Source organism: Apodemus sylvaticus, chromosome 7 (assembly GCF_947179515.1).
Source record: "Apodemus sylvaticus chromosome 7, mApoSyl1.1, whole genome shotgun sequence".
NCBI lineage: Eukaryota > Metazoa > Chordata > Mammalia > Rodentia > Muridae > Apodemus > Apodemus sylvaticus.
Window position 1 is genome coordinate 97530985 of NC_067478.1, and position 6249 is coordinate 97537233.

The 6249-nt window shown below is 34.5% G+C and overlaps 1 non-coding gene across 1 annotated transcript; it reads right to left on the minus strand.

Moving 5' to 3' along the window:
- Positions 1-1084: 1084 nt before the first annotated feature.
- On the minus strand, positions 1085-1187 carry LOC127690459 (U6 spliceosomal RNA). The gene has a single exon (XR_007979147.1). It is a non-coding gene; the product is annotated as a U6 spliceosomal RNA (small nuclear RNA).
- Between the last annotated feature and the right edge of the window lie 5062 nt (positions 1188-6249).

Below are 6249 nucleotides of genomic sequence, written 5' to 3' on the forward strand. Positions count from 1 at the left end.
TCTATTGGCTTTGTTGAAAGATTAACTTATTGATTTTTCTATGGTGTGGTTTACTGACTTGTGTTGTTATTTTCCACCCAGTATCCTTTGTAGAGCTGGATTTCTAGATAGATGTTGTGTAAATTAGCTTTTGTCATTAAATGTCAAGTTTTCTCCATCTATGGTAATTTAAAGTTTTGCTGGGTATAGTAGTCTGGATTGAAAATTATTTTCTCTTAGGGTCTGTAAGGCATCTTTAAAGGATCTTCTGGCTTTCATAGTCTCTGGTGAGAAATCTGGTGTAATTCTAATAGGTCCACCTTAATATGTTACTTGACCTTTTTCTCTTACTGCTTTTAATATTCTTTCTTTGTTGAGTGCATTTCGTGTTTTGATTATTATGTGATGGGAGGAATTTCTGCTCTGGTCCACTCTGTTTGGAGTTCTATAGGCTTCTTCTATGTTCATGGGTATCTCTTTTTTTAGATTAGGGAAGTTTTCTTTTATAATTTTGTTGAATATATTTACTGGGCCTTTAAGATGTAAATACTCAGTTTCTTCTATACCTATAATCCTTAAGTTTGGTCTTCTCATTGTGTCCTGTATTTCCTGGATGTTTTGGGTTACAAGATTTTTGCATTTTGCATTTTCTTTGACTGTTGAGTCAATGTTTTTTTATGGAATCTTCAGCAACTGAGATTCTTTCTTCTATCTCATATTCTGTTGTTGATGTTTCTTGCATCTATGACTCCTGAATTCTTTCCAAGGTTTTCTGTCTCCAGAGATGTCTCACTTTGTAACTTCATTATTCTTTCTACTTCTGTCTTTAGATCCTGGGTAATTTTGCTCTGTTCTTTCACTTGATTGTTTTTGTTTTCCCGAAATTCTTTAAGGAAGCTTTTTATTTCCTCTTTAAGGGCTTCTGCCTGTTGACCCATGCTCTTCTGTATTTCTTTAAGGGATTTTTGGGTTTCTTCTTTAAAGACTTTTACCTGTTGACCCATGTTCTCCTGTATTTCTTTAAGGGATTTTTGTGTTTCCTCTATAAGGGCTTCTACCTGTTGAACAATGTTCTCTTGTATTTCTTTAAGGGAGTTATTTATGTAAAAATATGGAACCTTTAATGAATTTGTGTGTCATCCTTGTGCAGAGGCCATGCTAATCTTCTCTGTATTGTTCCAAATTTAGTATATGTGCTGCCAAATCACACATACTATGTACATACAAAGTACATACACCTGTATTTTCTAACATATGCCTCAATACTGCCAGGAGTGGGGCTATGTTTTTGGACTGTGAATGGCCCATGATTCTTACTTTCTCGACTTCTTGACTCCATGTGTCTCTTTAAAAGAGTCTACAGCACTCTTGATGAGGTCCTATCTTTTACCTGAAAAATTTTTGTAGAAAAAGAGAGAGAGAGAGACAAAGATAATCTGCTTCAAACCCTACATTGAAGCACCAGCTGCAACAGACCACACCAGCTGGATATGGGGGTCCCTGAGATGAGGGTTCTCAAAGACCAGGTAGGTAAGAATTCGGTGATGACAAACAGAAACACAGAGGCAGTTTGAATCTGAGTGTATTTTGCAGCTCTCAAGCTGGGAATTTTATACATTAAACCAAACGTGACACAACTCTTAGAAACCATATCCAGCAAAACAAGCATGAATACCAACAAAAATCATTTGGAACAGTAAAATACAAAAATTATCTAAGCATTATGACTCTGAAACTACATGTTCAGTCAATCAGAAATAGAACAGGTAATGTTACCATCAAATACAACAATTCTAAAAGAATATATTCAATAGGAAAGTCAACAAAGGCTGGTGGCATATTCCCAAGAACTGGTTAATAAATGCTTATGGTCAGTGCTCTTAACTGCTGAGCTAACTTTCCAGCCTCAATAGTTAATTCTTGATTAACATTTAATAACTGATTCTTTATGAGTTTTCAGAAATTTAAACTATTTTAATTCTTTCTAATTAAGGCTTCCTTTACCATATACCAAAACCCACCTCTGGTGACACATGTGTGGCTGTATGAAATTTGATTGCTGGGAAAGTTTTTATCTATCATAATAATTTTGTAAATGATTTGAAAAGTAAAGCATTTGTTACCCTGAAGATAAGGTCATGTTAATGACCCTTCTGGAGGGGTGGTTTCATACCCATTATGCTTGCTTAAGGTCATTGTCTAGGCTGTCAGGAAGCTGTAACTAAGAAAAGGAGTGAAAGAGAGCAAAATAAAAAAAATGCCATGAGAAGTATGGCTCAATACGTTTTCTCTGGCTGAGAGTTCCACAGCCAGTTCCAGGAGACCTACTTCTTTTGAAGTCTAATGCCTCAGTCTGTGGAACTTGTCACACAGATTCTACTGGGGTCAGTGTGGCAACTCTCCCTTTTTTATTTTTGAATTGAAGTCCATAAATTTCTCTTTTGTCTGTAGAGATGAAGGAAAAGATTAGTCAGAATATGATTGGAAAAGTAAGGAGAAGAAGAATTATTCCTGTAGCCACGGTGACAATTATCCATTGTAGCCACCTATCAGGGTTTAAAGGCCAAACTAAGGCTAATAGACTGAGCCAAATCCTCTATGCCAGCAGGTTCAACATGTGCTTTGCTCGTAGCAAAGATATAGGCTTGTAATAGAGCTATATCATAAGTGATATCATTGTCTTTCCAAATTCCCAACAAATGATTTTCAGTAATATTCCAATTGTGACTTTCATTATAATGTAATGGGATTACACATATGTGTCAAAAGCTGGCATAGCACTTGGTAGAAAGCTGAACTTTACTATCTTCTGCCTCTTGTCCGAATGCCAAAACTACATCCTCTAAAGCATAAAGATTTACGTCTAATTTTTGTTAAAATAATTTGTTGCCTTGCAAGTATTAAAGAAACATTCTTAAATTATCAACAAAATGTGAAGTGTTTATACCTAAAACTCTTGCAACTGTTGAAAGTGTAAATGAGGTAAGGATGGCTATTAAAGCACTAATGCCTAAAACTAAAGCTACAGTAAAACGCTTTGGACTCGTTAGCTCATTAACGCTTTTAAGCATTTGCAAAGCTACATTATCAAACCAAACATCATCTTTTAAATATACAGGAAGCAAATCATAAGAAGATCTTTGTAACAGCAAAATAACTGAATAATTTTTAATTGAAATAGGATCAACACAATTAGTTAGAATACATTTGGAACACCTGACCTATCATTCTACCTTAATAATTTTTAAATCTGAGGGCTGTCCAGCATGTATACCATAATGATTATTTAGACAAGATCTAATTGCCTAAGGAGTGCTCTGAAATTCCTTGGACTTTTTTAGAAGAACCATATTAGTAGAAGCAAAAGGTCTAAATAATACTGGAAAACCATTAAAAATATGTGAAGAAGAGAGAGTAAGTTTCTTCATATTCCATATTACTTCTCTTGCCTTCTTTTGCTTCTTTCTTTCCTGGGTTCTTGATAGAGGATTTTGGTGGAAGGGTCGAATAAATCTGTCTGGGATCCAGATTGGGGTTTCTGCATTCTGTGGAAAAACACATGCATATCCTCTTCCCAAGGTGGTTAATACATCTGGCCATTTCCAGGTACCTGTTAAAATATCTTTCCATAATACTAAAGTAGAAACAGTCTGCTGTATGGAAGCCAATGTTATTGCATAGGAATAAAACCTTTCTCTTTTGTATTAAGGTGGCTTAGCTATAGCAAAAACATTGGGCAGCCTGTACTTCCCACATGATCATATATCTTATATCTCAGAAATAGACAAGGGCATTTACTCCTTGTGTTTATGTTAGAGAATTCTTCCTGTTCTCCAGCTTTATAAAGGGAACAAATGTCTGTCATTTACCTCAATCCACTTTCTATCATCCATCATGAATCCAGTCACAAAAGTTAGCATACTGCTTATCATGACTCTCTGTCTTCTCTGCTCCACAGAGGGTAAGTTTTAGATTATTGCATGTGTAGATGGATGATATTAATGAATACTTTTCTCCATTGGTACTATAAACAGTACCTTTAAGCAACACAAATGCTTATCAGTAGGAGTTGAAGCTTCAATTTAGGCAACAGCTACATTTCTCCATCATCCAGGACATAAGAGCTCTCTTCAGCAATGAGCCTTACAATTGGGGTCTGGAAAGCAACCATAGCCTTGGTAATAGTCCATGATGTAGGTGGAAGGAATTTTGTGGGAATCCTTTTGCTTGGTGGCATAAAATGTATTGCTGGGTCATTATCTACTAGTCAAATGTCTCTATTTGCATTTTCCATATACATATATGCTTTAGGAATCTCATAGAACAGTAATTATCCATAAGATTTTCCAAAAGGCATTTAATGACAGCTCCTACTACATTTTCTCCTTAACACTTTCCTTCCATCTATCTCCCTCTTAGTCTGGTTTAACCTCTATTTCTCTACAACTCTATATTATTTTCCACCTATCATGATATATATTTATTTCTCCTCATACTCATTATTGGAAATGTAACATATTTCTTTTATTGATCTTTGAAATTGTAACTAGAGTAAGATGAATATTGAAGTTGTTTTAATTCATATTTCCCTTGTTGCTACCATGTTAAAGATTTCTTTAAGTTTTCCCAGCCATTTGCGATTCAGTTTAAGAGAACTGTCAATATTTTAATTGACTTGTTTTCATGATGTTATGTTTTTCAGATTTTTTATATAATCTAGTTATTAATTTTCTATCAGATTTCACCCTGTTATGTAAGTTGCCACTTTGCTTGAATGATGGTATATTTTGCAACTTCATGAGGTCCCATTCATTCATTGTTCATAGTGCCCAGTCTATTGAATTTCACATTGAGAAAGTCCATTCTGGTGGCCATGATTCAAACTTGCTTCATGTATTTTCAGAGTATCTGGTCTTATGTTGTGGTTCTTGATCCATTTGGAGATCTGTTATTGTAAATTTATAAATGTTTGTTGAAAATTTCCTCTTATCCACCCTAGCTCCCATATAATAGAAAATGGACTATTATATTTATTTAACAAGCATTAGGGCACAACAACTGAGAAGTATTTCTCTATTTTAATCATCTAAGCTAATCTGGCTACAGGCTCATCAAAATCCCAGTGATACTTGTATGTTATGGTTTTCTCTGCTTCTGATGTTTTCTCATGGTATCTCCTGGCTCCTCTCCCTGTGGCAAATCCCCATTCTTCTTTCTCTGACTCCCACCTCCCTTGCCTTGGAGGAAGTCTACCCTATTCTCTCCCCTTCTCAGTCACTGGTTGATCTTGGTATTTATTGACCAATTAGAGAATAATTGGGAAGCATTGTTTGTACAACACTCAAACAGGAGATTCTTAGAATAAGGACTCCAAATAGGTATGGGGCACAGAAATCAACATTTGAATAATAAAAGGATAATGGTACAAAAGGCATAATTACGTTATGCCTTTGGAGAAAAGTTTTGTGCAATATGATAGAGTTCTATTTTCATTCTTCTACAATGAGACATCCAGTTTTAAGAACATTTTGTGAATATTCGCTTTTTCTATTGTGTAATTTTTTTGCTTCTTTGCCAAAAATAAAATGCTCATAGGTATGTGGAGCTATTTCTGGATCTTCAGTTTAATGCTACTGATCAGAATATCTACTTTTCTAATATCATACTGTACTTTTGCTAGCATGCTGTAATACAACATGAAATCTGGGATGATGATGATCATGTCTAAAGTATTTTTTATTATTCAGAGTAATTTATGCTGAATTTAATTATTTTTGTGTTTTTATATAAAGATTAAGATTGTATTTTTGATTTCTGTTAAGAATTGCACAGGAATTTAATGTCAATTGCTTTTGGTAAGATGTTATATTACTCCTACTGATCTATAAATATGAAGATCTTTCCATCTTCTGGGGTCTTCTTTAATTTCTTTCCTCGGTGCCTTAAGGTTTTGTTATACAAAAATATATACTACTTTGTAAGACTTTGTCTTTCACTTACTTGGTTAGAGTTATCTTAAGGTATTTTTGAGGATGTTGTAGAAGGTATTATTTCTATGATTTCTTTCTTATTATGTTTGTCATTTTTATATAGAAAGGTTACTGAATTTTGTCCTTTTGATGGTGTCTGCCTTACAGAAACTTTGTAATTTTATGAGGCCCCATTTGTCAATTTTTTATCTTAGAGCATAACGCTATTGGTGTTCTGTTCAGGAACTTTCCCCCCTGTACTGATGTCCTCAATGGTCTTCCCCAGTTTCTTTTCTATTAG